We start from the raw sequence: 14,302 nt of genomic DNA on the forward strand, positions 1-14,302 counted from the left end.
TAAGGCATTTGCATGGATAATTTTTACTATCAGGGATTTTTGCCATAAGGGCTGAGTAGCAAACCCCGATAGCAATGTGGCTATAGCTTTCCACAGCTGTTTCCCCATTTTACAGCGAGCTGTTTTACTGCGCTTCACAGGGGTTACCTTTTTTTTTTTTTTTTTTTTTTTTTTGCAAATTGAAGGCAAGACCCTCCGCCAACAAAAAGATGAGGACACACTTGATCGCTGTGATCTCGAACAGAACCTGCAATGTCTCCAAGGTATGCCTGTGTTCAGCAAACAGGAAAAAGGGCAGGCTCAGGGAACCTGTACTTAACTTCCTATTTTATCTAATTCGTAACTGAGAGGTAAATTTTATCTTCTATATCACCTCCGGTCTTTACCGGAGTTGAATGGATCGCTAAAGGGGGATAAACCACAGTAGCAGGGTGGGCAATTACTGGTAGCTGCAGGCACACTCCCGGAATTGTTACTTAAATTCCGCTTGAAGACCCAGGCTTCAGGGTGGCTCCAGGAAGTGGTGTCCCGCCCTTCAGAAAAGTGAGTGTCGGGGAGCACAGCCCGCAGGTAAGTAACGTGACCACTCTTACCTCCCCAGGCCTCTCTCCCAGCCTACCAAGAGCCACGGGAACCTGGCCAGTGACCACGCCCCGCCCACTTCCGGATTTGGCGCTGTCGCGTGCGTGATGACGTTTCAGTCTCTCGCGGACCCCGGAAGTGCAACTTGAACTTGTTCGGGGCGCGGATCCCGAGAGAGAAAGTCACTACAACCGCACGAGGGAGTTCGCCGGGGCGCGCTGGAAGGCCACGCCTCCTCCCGCCTCCCCCTGCAGCCCTCCAGCCGGGGGCAGAGCTCAGGTAGGACCTCAGTCTGCGGGGACGTGAGTCCCCGGCAGGCCAGGGCCGGGATCAGAGTAGGGGGCTGGCTTGGTCCTTCTCGGGTGGGGGTTGCTGGCCCAGGGCCGGAGGTTCCCCAGAGCTACGGTGCGTTTTGTGCGGACACCTCTGTTCTAGGTCCTGGACCCACTGACGGGCAGTTTCCACCTTCCTGGCGGGGCAGGACACGAGTGTTCCTAAATGACTTTCCTCACACCTGGACGTGGGGGATTCTGGGAGCCCTAGAATGTAACCTGTACTAGGCTTTCTCAGATGGGGAGATATCGAGGTTCTGTGGTTAAAGATTATTTTTTTCTACCGAAATTATCAACTGTCAAAACTTTACCAAAAGTCCTTTATTGCAGATAGAAGGTTAAAGTGCGGTTATAAAATGTTCTCAAAAGTTGCAACATGCGTGGACGCTGGTGGGACATTTAACGGGGATGAATTCTTAGTTGAACACTTTTGACTTGGAAATAAAGTTAGGTATATTTAGGAAGCAGTCTTTTCTAGTGCTCCTTAGTGTGTGTCTGTTGGGCCAAGTAACTAGTTACTTAATTTTTTACTATATTTGTTAACAACCTACTTTGTTGCATTTGTCCATTTACTCCAATACTCTGAAAACTTGTAAAGGGAAAATTTTGTGGTTTTCAGACTACCAAGTTCTTGTAACTTTTATCAAAATATGTGCAATGTGATGTTTGCTATGCAGTACATAGTATCATTTTGTCTTAAAGCAGTGTTAGAGCTAAATTCTTTATCCAGCATTATGAAGGATGGATATACTGTATTCATTTCGCATTTTTAGAAACTGAGTCAGAGAGCACTGTTTGGAGAGCTTAATTAAGATGGTACTGTCCTTGCTGGTACCAGGCTTCTGTCTGACTGTTAACGCTAGGTGTTCCTACCACTTCACTAGTGAAACCTAAACAGGGATGCTCTGTATGGCTTTGGGGCAGTGGCTGCTGCAAGGCTGGTGGATGGTACCAAGACCAAGAGGGAATGTGCTCTGTGAAGCTGTGAATATCCATCTATTCATTTAGCAACTATTTATCGGCTACCTTCAATGTGCCAAGTAGTGTTCTAGGTGCTGGGAATACAATCCCGGCCAATGAAGTCTTTATGCTTCTGAAGTTACTTGGTACAGTAAATCCTCCATTTTGTGGACCTCAATTTAACGAACAATATTTCTGTTTGTCCTATGTGAAAATCAGCACCTTGTGCATTTTAAAATTCTTTTAGCCAAGATTTGCTTATAATTAAAGTAATAGGTTATTTTTTGTTATTAATCACCGTTATTTTAAACAAATTTTATGGAATAGGCCATATGTTGGAAAAAACACTAGTAATTTCACAGACAAATAACTATTACACGTCTACAACTATAGACTACATAGTTAAATCTAATAGTCACCTCTTGTAAACAATATTCGGCAAATGATTACCACGTGATCACACTGCATCTTGCGTGGTAATTGGTTCTGTTGTCCTGTGGTGTGACTTTCTAAATCAGTTTCAACACGTGCCAGCCTTTGTTCCCACATGCGCTAAGCCAAGCCCCAGCCGTGTGCATTTGTTTACTCCCAGAGACTGGTGAATGCAAGCATTTATTAGGCCTATTCAGTATAAATTTAAATTAACAGTAATACATATGGAAAACTTTTCTGTGAAATTAAACTTCTCATGCATACTTAATTTTAATCACACAGATGTGTCTACAGAAGTAAAAACAGGTAAATTGGTTGGTCAATTTTTTAATATATGCATTCGGAAAAACTACTTTATTACATAAGGGACTTTTGGCTTTAATAGACACCCCCTCCCCCAAATTAGTCCTTTTGTTATATTGAGGTTTTACTGTAGAGGATGAAGAAAGAAAATTAACAAGCATATACACGGAGTGGCCAAATTATTATGACTATCCCATCAGTACTTCGTTGGGCCACCTTTTGCCTTCAATACTGCGGCGATTCTTCTTGGCATTGACTCCACGAGATGTTGAAAGGTGATGTGAGGAATCTGACACCATGCCTGATGAAAACCACTGTCCAGTTCTGTGAGATTTGATGGTTGTGGAACCAGCTGCCTGATGGCTCTTTTAACTTCGTCCCACAAATGCTCAATTGGATTGAGATCTGGTGATTGTGGGGGCCACCTAAGCAAGGTAAAGTCTCCCTTATGTTCTTGAAACCACTCCTGCACAATACGAGCACCATGGCATGGCGCATTGTCTTGTTGGAAGAAGCCATCTCCATTGGGATACGCCATCAACATGATAGGATGAACTCGATCAGCAACGATACTTAGGTATGTTGTGCTATTTAGACGTTGTTCCACACGAATTAAAGGGCCCAAATCATGCCAGGAAAACATGCCCCAAACCATAACACTGCCCCCACCAGCTTGAAGGGTTGTACTCATGCATGTGGGGTGGGTGCATGCTTTCATGCTGTTTCTGCGAAATTTTCACTCTGCCATCTGCATGATGCAACTGGAAATGTGATTCATCGGACCACATGACTTTTTTCCAATGCTCGACTGTCCAATCCTTGTGTTCCTGTGCGAATTGGAGACGTTTTATCTTGGTAACTGCAGACAGCGAAGGTGTTCAAACAGGCCTTCGGCTTCCATATCCCATATGATGCAGTGTACAGCTAATTTGCCTACAAACGTCAGGTGGTCATAATAACCTGGCCACTCAGTATATATCTCAAGTAGTGATAAGAGCTATGAAGAAAAACAAAGCTCATTAAGGGGAGAGAGAATATTTTAGATAGGGTGATCAAGCTCAGCCTGTCTGATAAAGGGACATTTATTTGAGAAGAGATCTAAATGAAGTGAGTGGGGGACAGTTGTTAGGCCTACGAAAGGCTCTGAGGCAAAAGAACGTTTGGTCTATCTTGGAGTAGTAAGGATGTAGGAATGGAGGCATTAAGGTACAAAAATCTTGAGAACAAATATTTATTTAGTGATTTGGTGTGTGCATGATCAATCTTATTTATTGACAGCCTATTTTTCTCAGCTTTCCCAAGCTGACCTCCATGAGGAGAATCTGACATTCTTAGTTATGTAGAGATGTTTCCAACAGAGTCAAGAACCATCTACTCACTTGTACATAACTTGTGCTGTTTTAAAGTCAGATTGGGTTTGCATTATAGCCCTGGGTAACTAAGTAGCAAGCACTTCTCTGCTCTATTTCAACTGTATTCTTTATTCATTTTTTTTATTGTGGTAAAGTATACATAACAACTTTTGCTATTGTAACTATTTTTGACTGTGCATTTCAATGGCATTAAGTACATTCACACTGATATGCAACCATCATTATCATCCATCTTCAGAACTTTTCATCTCCTCAACTAAAAATCGGTACCCTTTAAGCATTAATTCCCATTACCGCCCTCCCCTCAGCCCTAGCAAACCCCAAACTACTTTAGTCTCTGCAAATTTTGTCTGTACTCCAGGTGCCTCATATAAGTGGAATCATACAAGATTTGCCTTTTTGTAACTGGCTTATTTCACTTAGCACAATGTCTTCGAGTTTTATCAATGTTGTAGCATGCGTTAAAATATCTTTAGGCTGAATAATATTCCTTTGTATGTATATTCCACATTTTGTTTATCCCTTTATTTGTTTGTGGTTACTTGTGTTGCTCCCACCTTTTGGTTACTATGAATGATGCTGCTATGATCATGGCTGTTGCGACTCTACTTTCATTTATTTTAGGTATATTCCCAGAAGTGGAATTACTAGATCATATGGTAATTCTGTGTTTAATTCTTTAGGAATTGCCGTACTATTATCCACAGTGGCTAGATTATTTTATATTTCTTCCATCAATACACAGAGGTTTCAATTTCTCCCCTCCTCAACAACACTTCACATCCTCTCCAAATAGGATTTCTCTTTTTTGCTAATAACCCGCCTAATGGGTATGAAGTTGTATCTCCTGTGCTCTTGATTTGCATTTTCCTAATGAATGGTAATGTTAAGGATATCTTCATATGTTTTGGGGATATATTCATATGTATATATGTATATCCATTTGGAGTACTATCCATTTGTTTTAAGATCTGATTTTAATAGAAATTCTTGGAGATTTTTTTTTGGATAAATCTTTTAAGAGTTAAAGAAGGCAGCCACTATGTCTTCTGTTGCTCTTCTGTTGCTTTTTTTAACCCTAAAATGCTATCATTGTAAAAGCTTCAGTGTCTAGACAAAGTATCTTCAGTAACTTCAAACTTAGAAATAAAAGAAACTATAGCATCTTTTGTAAAAATGAATGAACCTTTGAGTATGAGATTGTAATGAAAATGCTTCAGAAAAGCTAGAGATCATTCTGACATACTTTGATTTCTTTCTTTTTAATTAGAAGGAAAGGAGTGTATTGATTGGCCGACTGTGCCTGTGAAGTAGCTCTCTTTTGTCTGGTAGCCGAGAAGAGCAGGAAACAGAAGAGACAAAAATGATGAAGAAACAGAGAAAAGAAATGTTGGGTAGCAGTGTAGCATTTGGATGTGGCTAGATGGAGAGAGCCAGAGATCAGTAATAGTAATGGATGGTAAGCACCAGAACTGACAGTAAAGGTGAGAGGACCCAGCAACACAGTGACAGAAAGTAATGTAGCTCCACAGATTGTAATGGATTGGGGGGATAGGGTGAGGGAGTGAAAATCCCAGCTACATCTCAGCATGTGGTTCTGAAGTTAGTCACTTGACCTTGAGTAATTCAGTAAGACTGATTGTACATCAAGTAATGTACGTCAGTCCATCTCATCTGGTTGAACAGTCAGTGTTTGGGAGGTGTGCAGTCTGAATAGTCCCACTATAATTTTTTCAGACTAGGTATCACATAATTTCTATCCAGAAAGTAATGAGGTTTAATTGAGTAATTCAATGAGTAACGTGTAATTCAACATTGTCCAGCATTTTGAAAAAACATTTTAGATTATCTGTTTAAGAAAGAAAGGGATTTTTTAATGGCTAATGGCCCATTAGTTAAAGATGACACATCTTTTTTTTTTTTTTAATAATTGAATGTTTTGTACACTATCATCGTCTATTAAATATTCTTGGGCTATTTCAGTTATGAAGCTCATTTAAATTGATTATTGTGCTTTAATTTAATGAATGAAAAATTAAACCGTAATTTTGCTTATCATTCTTTTGCAAATTAAAATAGATTAATTTGCTACAGATGAGGTGTCAGATGACTGACTTGCTCAAAATTTCACAGCTAAGTCAAAGACAGGTTACAGACAGCAGTGCTGTGCGGCTTTCTCTGATGTATTGTTTCCTTTTTCTGAGTACAGTTCATTTTATAGTATAGATACTACATTCCTATATAATAAAAGACTAATATGCAAATTGACCAAACGGCAGAACGACAGGTCGCTATGATGCACATTGACCACCAGGGGGCAGATGCTTAATGCAGTAGCTGCCCCCAGCCCGCAGGCCCAGGGCCAGCCAAGGTGGGTGCCAGCTCTCCCCCACCCCCCCACCACCATTGTCCTGCCAGTCGCCCCACAGAGGGTGGCAATGCCTGGCGGCTGCAGTGGCAGCAGGGGGCGGGGCCGGCGGGTGGGCAGCCAAGGCGGGTGCCAGCGGGTCGCCCCACAGATTGAGCCTGATCGCCAGCCAGGCCCAGGGACCCTACCCATGCACGAATTTCGTGCATTGGGCTTCTAGTATAGATAATAGAGGTGATTTTTGCTGTAGAAAAAATATCACAGTGAAGACATTATCGAAGCAAAGCATTCATTGTATGTTTCCTTTTCTTTATAGCACATTGGGTATTTATTTCAAGCATGGTCTAGGTCAGGGGTGGCCAAACTTTTTGACTCGAGGGCCACAATGGGTTCTTAAACTGGACAGGAGGGCCGGAACAAAAGCATGGATGGAGTGTTTGTGTGAACTAATATAAATTCAAAGTAAACATCATTACATAAAAGGGTACGGTCTTTTTTTTTTTAATTTCAATAGTTTTATTCTTTTCAAACATTTTAACAAGAAGAATGTAAACACTAATTATTATAATTTGAAACTTCAGAAAATGGAGGAATCATAGCACAATAACATACCTTATATTGAAGATGGCAAAGGCAAAATAAAATTGCCTAACAAAGGAAAGGTACAAAAGCCTTTCAAATTAAACTTAAATATAATAAAATAATTTAAAACTAAAACAAATAGAAAAGAACAAAATGTGTAAGCAGTAAATTAAACATTTTCTTTAGTGCAACTTCCAAATTATGCCCGGGACGTAGATGTAGATGGCAATGTAGACTGGGTTGAAAGGTTTTTGGTCTTTAAAACATCAGCTTCAGTGGGAACAGTGTTGTTGGTCTCCTTTTTAGCTAATGCTCTGATACTGTGCTCTCCAGGGGCGTGTCTCCCTACATCACCACGATAACGTGTCTACGCATTCCCAGGGTGATGTCGGGGGACGCGTCCGGTCCGCGGGCATTACAAGGAGCCTCTGGAAGATTGAGAGGTTGTTGTTCCTTCTACTGAATGGGCGGATATCAATCTGCCCACTCAGAAGAAGGAGCTGCGGCCCTGTTTCCCGATGTTGCCATGTTAACACTGCTGCTGGTGAAGGAGCGGAGGGGAGAGCAAGAGAACCCTCCCCTCTTTCGGCTCTGCAGGCCGGATAGAACAGCCGAACGGGCCGGATCCGCAGGCCGTAGTTTGCCCACGGCTGGTCTAGGTTGATAATGTACTTAGGGTTGTTTTGCTGAGAGGTTAGAGAGGTACTAGTAAGACTAAGATTATGGATTTTGGCCTTTGTAAGGTCCTTTAATAGTTTATTATTGCATGATCTAGTAGTACCCAACAGTGTAATTACTAAGGGCTGTGGGATGTGGCTAGTATTCCTGTCCCTTGCTAATCATATTGCTGTCATATGTGATCTGGCATAAGAAAGCAGCTGGAAAGATACTATATGTGATTCAACAGATATACTACCTCTATTTAAAAAACAATTCAGAATTAATATCCAAGGAGTATGAGTGATACCTTTTTAATGTACAAAGCATAGCTTAGTTTTCTGTGCCTTGTTTAGAACATGGACCAAACTAACATTGTGACCAAGGTTATATTTCAAGGTGAGGCATTTAAAAAATGTGAAAAATTTGATTAATTGATGGGTGAGATGCTCATTTGATTTGAATTACCCTATTCTTCTGCATATAATTGTTTTTGTCTATACTATATAAATGATTCTGGTTCTAACTCCAGAAGTTTGGAAATTAATCATCTTGATCCATTTGGCTTAACACCCTCTAATGTAGTTGGAGTACTTATCTTAAGTGGTCATATCCAGGAATTGGTTGGTGGAGTGGGTAGGAAGGATCAGTGAAGAACATTGGGTAAGTTCAGGTAGCAAAGAAAGGTAGTCTGTCAGTAGGGATTAGCTCAACAGGGATAGGACTCTGGTCTCAAAAGATATAGGGAGGAGGGGAGATCAACAGGCAAAGGCCCAAGATCTAAATGAACCAAAATATGAGGGAAGGAAAACAGAGCAAGAGTTAGTTCGGGTCTCAGTTAATTAGAATCAGTAAAAGATGGATACCTAATCATAAGGCAGTCTGACCTCACACTTGAGGATCTTACATGATGGTTGCATGTCTGCTATAAAGGTAAGACTTTAACAAAATATTTTGTATTATGATAGAAGTATGTTGGGAGAGGCACAATGCCTTGCTTGGGGTTATATAAAGGCTTTCTCGAGAAAATGATGCTTAAATTGAGAACTTAAGGATCAGTTAGTTATTGCTTCTCAGCCTTTTGGCTAAGATCAAGTGTAGTATCTATTCTTACCAGTTTCATATCAGATATACCCTCTATCTGAAGACAATATATTAAATGGATTTTTGGAGTTAGACGATGGATTAGGACAGCCTTGGGCAAACTACAACTCCAAAATGGATTTTTGGAGTTAGACGATGGATTAGAACAGCGGGCCGGATCCGGCTGTTCTAATCGGTTCTCTTGCTCTCCCCTCCGCTCCTTTACTTTGAATTTATATTAGTTCACACAAACACTCCATCCATGCTTTTGTTCCGGCCCTCCGGTCCAGTTTAAGAACCCATTGTGGCCCTCGAGTCAAAAAGTTTGCCCACCCCTGGATTAGGAGCTTGCTTCATCCACTCCACACATCGACTTGGTATTGCAGTACTTCTGTTGTAGGTGGTGGGAATGACACCAGGTGTTTGACCAGTGGGGTCCGACCAAACCTGGTTTCAGTGACCTCAGTACTTGGGTTCTGGCTAGTAAAGAATTCAGAACAAGACCCAACTATAAGAGAACATTTATTGGGTAAATTACAGAGGTAGAAAAAGTAATTCCTAGAGGAAATGGGCTTAGGAAACAAGTTACAGAGATAAAGGAAGGGCCCTTAGATCCAGGGAGTGGGGAAGCTAATGGTAAAGTGCTTGGGGGATAGTGAGAGGGGAACACAGGGGCATGCTCCCTGGAGGGAGAGTGCACTGGGACCTTTGTCCTAAGGGTTTTAAAGGTGAGATTTTAGGGAAGGTCCCAGGGAAAGATCTTCATAGAATATTCAGCAGTTTTCCTGGTGTGTCCTTTCAGGGCTGTGGTCTCCACTGATTGATTGGCTGGCACCAGAGTTTTATTCAATATAGCTGGTCCTGATGTCAGCAGTGGTTGGTTTGTTGCTTCTCTGGGCCTGGAGCTGAAATACAACTGAGACATAGATGTTATTTCTAGGGAGGAAAGATCATGGGGTCCAAACCGCATGACCAGTGATACGCTAGAGGAGGAAGAGTCACCCTGGGAGTTAGGTCAAACCCTACAATTGATTGTCTATTGTTAGGTACCTGGGGCTTTTCACCCTGGTGACCTTCTGTACCTGACTTGTGGTCCCTGTTCTGCTGTGTCTGTCTAACTGCCTACAGCACTTCCAGGAATGGTGCACCAAAAAAAAAAAAAAAAAAAAAATGACAAGAAATACCTCTCAGCAGTCTGATGTTTGTTAAAACAAAGGAATTTGCAATTACTAGAATTACTAGAGGAGAAAGTTTGTTGTCGTGAGAGATGGAAGGAAGAGATAGAAGCCAAATCACTGAGGGTGGAGAGAAGGCTTGTATAGTTTACTGAGGAGTAGAGACTTGCCTCTTTAGGCATTGGAAAATCCTGATTGTTTTTTCTTGTCTCTTGTGTAGTAAAGAATTTAACCATGCTCAAAAAGAGGTCTGGCCTTTGTCCTCAGCCTCTTGGCTGGTAAACTCTAGTATCTTTGTTTACCTGGGGGCCTTGGGTCACATTGTACAACTGTGATTTAGGGTGGGATTAGCCATTCTCCTATAGTCTTAGGATGGAGACTGCCTATGCCAGAAATACTGTGTGACTTAGGGTGGGGGCTTTGGGTCACATGGTATCAGTTGACCTGGAAACCTAGATCAACCATGTAGCCAATCATGCCTCCATGGAGCCCCACTAAAACTCTGAACACCATGTCTCCTGTTAGCTTTCCTGGTTGGCAATAACACTCCGTGTACATTGTCAGACATAGATATGGGCAGAGTAGCATGTCTGTGAGTCCACAGGGAGAGGACATCAGAAGCTCCATGTTCGGTACTCCCCTGAGCTCTGTCCTGTGTGCTTCTCTTTCCCAGTGTTCATCTTTATCTTTTCCCTATAATAAACCGTAACCGTGAATATAACAGTTTTCAGTGAGTTCATTGAGTCTTTAATAATAAAGTAATAATAATAATTTATCATCTGATAATAATTCTAGGGAATTCTTGAGCCTTAGGGGACTTTGGGAAGCCTCTGAACTTGCAATTGGTGTTAGAAGTAGGGGTAGTCTCTTGTGTGGACTGTGCCCTCTAACTCTGTAGTTATCCACCAACTTCCACATCTCCTTTCTCTGCTCCTTCCTTTTTCTGATTAGGGACAAAAATAGCCTTAGAATTTTAAAGCAGAGCCAAATGAACTGATGATGTTGAAGTAACTTATTTTCTAAGGTTAGAGCAGTGGTCGGCAAACCGCGGCTCGCGAGCCACATGCGGCTCTCAAGCGCGGTTTGCCGCTCTGTTGACTAATGAGTTTGCCGACCACTGGACTAGACTAAATGTTACCGTATAGTTGGAAGCTGTGAGGATTAGGCAATTGTGGCATATTGTGTGCAAAGAGGTAAAGGTAGTATATGTCACAGTGGTCAGCAAACTCATTAGTCAACAGAGCTCTGGTTTGCTGACCACTGGGTTAGAGGATATTTGGGAAAGTATCAAGGATATTATCACACAGTTGTCTCTGTACATGATAAAATCCTCGATACATTTCTTTCTAATTGCTATGGACTGAATTCCCCCCCCCCCCCATCCAAATGCATATGTTGAAGCCCAAATCCCAAGGAAAATATGTAAGGTTAATTGAAGTCATAGGGTGGAACCCTGATCTGTTAGTATGTGTCCTCATAAGAAGAGACACCAGAGAGCTCTGTGGATTGCTTTCTCCACCCAGTGAGGACATAGCAATAAGATGGCTGTCTCAAGCCAGGAATAGGTAGGGTTCTCACCATAAACCAGCCCTGCCCGACCTTGCCCTGAGATTTACAGCCTCCAGAACTCTGAGAAAATAAATTCCTGTTTAAGCCTTCTAGTTTCTGGTATTTTGTTATGACAGCCTGAGCAGACTAATATACCAGTTAATGGGTGATCTCTTTACTTAATCATTGATTGGATTGCTTGTGCTCTAGTAGAGGCATGTTTAGAGTTTGAACTTAGTTTCCCATAGACCCAGAAAGAAGAAAGTGGTCAGAAAGAAGAAATTAGTGAAGAATTTTAGATTATGTACCATCCAGAGTGGCTGAGGGAAAAAAAGAAAGTGCATGAAAGTAGAAGAAAGAAGGAAAATGGAATGAAAGATGACAGGAAATAATACATTGTGTTATGCTTGAAAAAGATCCAATTTAATTTTTTCTATAGTTTGAAAATAGTTTGAGGAACTTTACCTTCTAACAAGATTTGTCACAGATTTCGTTTAAAGATTATTTTTCTGCGACTGTCTTTGGAGAACTGGTGGGAAGTAGGTTACTGGATAGCTTGTGTTTTATAAGCTGCTACTGGTTATTATACTGGGAGCAGTCTTTTTAAAAAAATGTATTTTTATTGATTGCAGAGAGGAAGAGAGAGGAGAGACAGAATCATCAATGATGAGAGAGAATCATTGATCAGCTCATCCTGCATACCCCTCCACTGAGGATTGAACCCCAAAAATGGGCATTTGACCTTACACGGGAATCGAACTTCAACCTCCTTGTTTATGGGTTGATGCTCAACCATTGACTGACCCACACCAGCTGGGCTTTTTTTTTTTTTAATACTGTATTTTTGTATGGCTTTTACAAAATGATAGTATTTTTGTACAAGGAAAAACCACTAGGACAATTAAAAAAAAAAGACTTTTATAACATTAAAAAATGGATTTACCCTGAGTTTATTAGGAATTTAACCTACTACCCTATACATTTAGGTATTCCTAAGACTTGGAGAGTGAATAGAGTGATTTCAGTCTATATATATAAAAGGCTAAGTGACCGAGCGTGTGTCTGTCCGACTGGCCGGTACATATGATGCACAGGCAATCCTATATAATAAAGATGGGTCATTACGCTGTGAAGCATAACGACTGACCACGTAACGACCGGATCACAGATCAGCAGGAGGGTGGGGCAGCAAGCTACAAGCGGGCAGTGGAGAGCTACAGGAGGGGGCAGGGCAGCAAGCTATGAGGAGGGTGCGGGGGTGGGGGCGGAGGGAGCTACAGGAGGGCAGGGCAGCGGGTGGAGAGCTACAGGAGGGCAACAGCAAGCTACTGGCTACAAGCGGGTGGCAGAGAGCTACAGGAGGGGGCAGGGCAGCAAGCTATGACTGGGCGGCGGGGGGAGCTACAGGAGGGTGGGGCAGCGGGCAGAGAGCTATAGGAAGGGTCAGGGCAGCAAGCTATGAGGGGTGGCAGGGGAGCTACAGGAGGGCGGGTCAGCGGGATGAGAGCTACTGGAGGGCGGCAGCGAGCTACTGGTGTACGGATTCATGCTCAGGACTACTAGTTTAAAAATAAACGTTGACTTGCGCATGTGCAATACATATAAAGCTCTTGCTGACGCCAATCACGCATGTGTTTCGAGCTGTCATTGTCGATTGAGAATTTGGTTGTTTTCGTTGATATTCTGAAGCTGTGACCATCCGTCCATCCGATAAAGAGCCTATATCTTACAGCTTAATAAAATGCAAAATGCGAATGAAATTGGGAAAGCAAAATGGTTCAGTCACTACGGAAAAGTTTGGCAGTTTCTATCATCTTAAACATACACTTACCATACAACTGAGCAAGTTCACTCTGAGGTATTTACCCAAGTGAATGGACAATATATGTTCACTTAAAAACCTACACATGAATGTTTATAATGGCTTTTTTCATAATCAACAAAAACTGGAAACAACACATAGGTCCTTCAGCTGGTGAATGATAAACTATGATACATCCATACAATTGGGTATTACTCAGCAATTAATATTTCTTCTAATTAATTTCCTTTCAGTGTGCATGAATCCGTGTACCGGGCCACTAGTTAGATATAAAAAGCAAAGGAGAATTTGCCCAGCTTGCGTGTCTCAGTGGCTAAGCATCGACCTATGAACCAGGAGGTCAAGGTTCGATTCCTGGTTAGGGCACATGCCTGTGTTGTGGGCTCGATCCTCATTGGAGGGCATACAGGAGGCAACTGATTGTTGATTCTCATTGATGTTTTAATCTCTCTCTCCCTCTTTCTTCCTCTCTTTGAAATCAATAAAAATATATTTGAAAAAGAAAGGCAAAGGAGAATTTAATAGAACAAATAAAATTAATAGATATGTATTCATCTACAATTTGTGTGTGTTTCTACTATTTCCTAGATATGATGGAAGGGTTTTGGTAGGCAATTTTTCAGTAAATAAGAGAGTGAAAAATCTAGTTTGGAATCTAGGACCTTCCAAGTTTAGAGGAACTAAATATAATATTTGAATTATGAGCATTAAGTTTTTTGTTATCAGTGTTGAAATAGTATAACACTAGAAATTTACCAGTAAGATGTAAAAAATTTGTGGATTAGAGCAAAATAATACAAAAAACAAGAATTGGAGTTATGTGTTTGCAAGGAATATAATTACGAGCATTGACATTTAGAATTAGTCTTAGATAGTAATGATATGTCAGTAACCATATTACCCAGATGTAGATATGGCATAGGGAGATATATCATGAGTTGTCAATGATGAACTTTCAGGCACATGGATATATACATAGATGGTAAAGACCTGAGAGCAGAGGGAAATATCCTCATGTGAGGATTTGGTGTTATTGATTATTACTATTTTTCTTTTAGAGAGAGAGAGAGGAATGAAGGGGAAAG

The 14,302-nt window shown here is 41.4% G+C and overlaps 1 protein-coding gene across 7 annotated transcripts in view; it reads left to right on the top strand.

Annotated features, from left to right (window-relative positions):
* The first annotated feature begins 688 nt into the window (after window positions 1-688).
* ARB2A (ARB2 cotranscriptional regulator A) overlaps window positions 689-14,302 on the top strand; it is a 415,332-nt gene continuing 401,718 nt past the window's right edge. For 2 of the 7 annotated variants that reach the window (XM_080678359.1, XM_080678360.1), the window contains exon 1: window positions 707-861. The gene's annotated coding sequence lies outside the window, so the exon portion shown is untranslated. Of the gene's footprint in view, window positions 862-2,730; window positions 3,187-14,302 lie in introns of all 7 variants that reach the window. The other 5 variants (XM_080678354.1, XM_080678356.1, XM_080678355.1 and 2 more) reach the window with 4 other exon arrangements.

Source organism: Plecotus auritus (genome assembly GCF_963455305.1).
Source record: "Plecotus auritus genome assembly, chromosome: 7".
In the NCBI taxonomy this organism is placed as follows: domain Eukaryota; kingdom Metazoa; phylum Chordata; class Mammalia; order Chiroptera; family Vespertilionidae; genus Plecotus; species Plecotus auritus.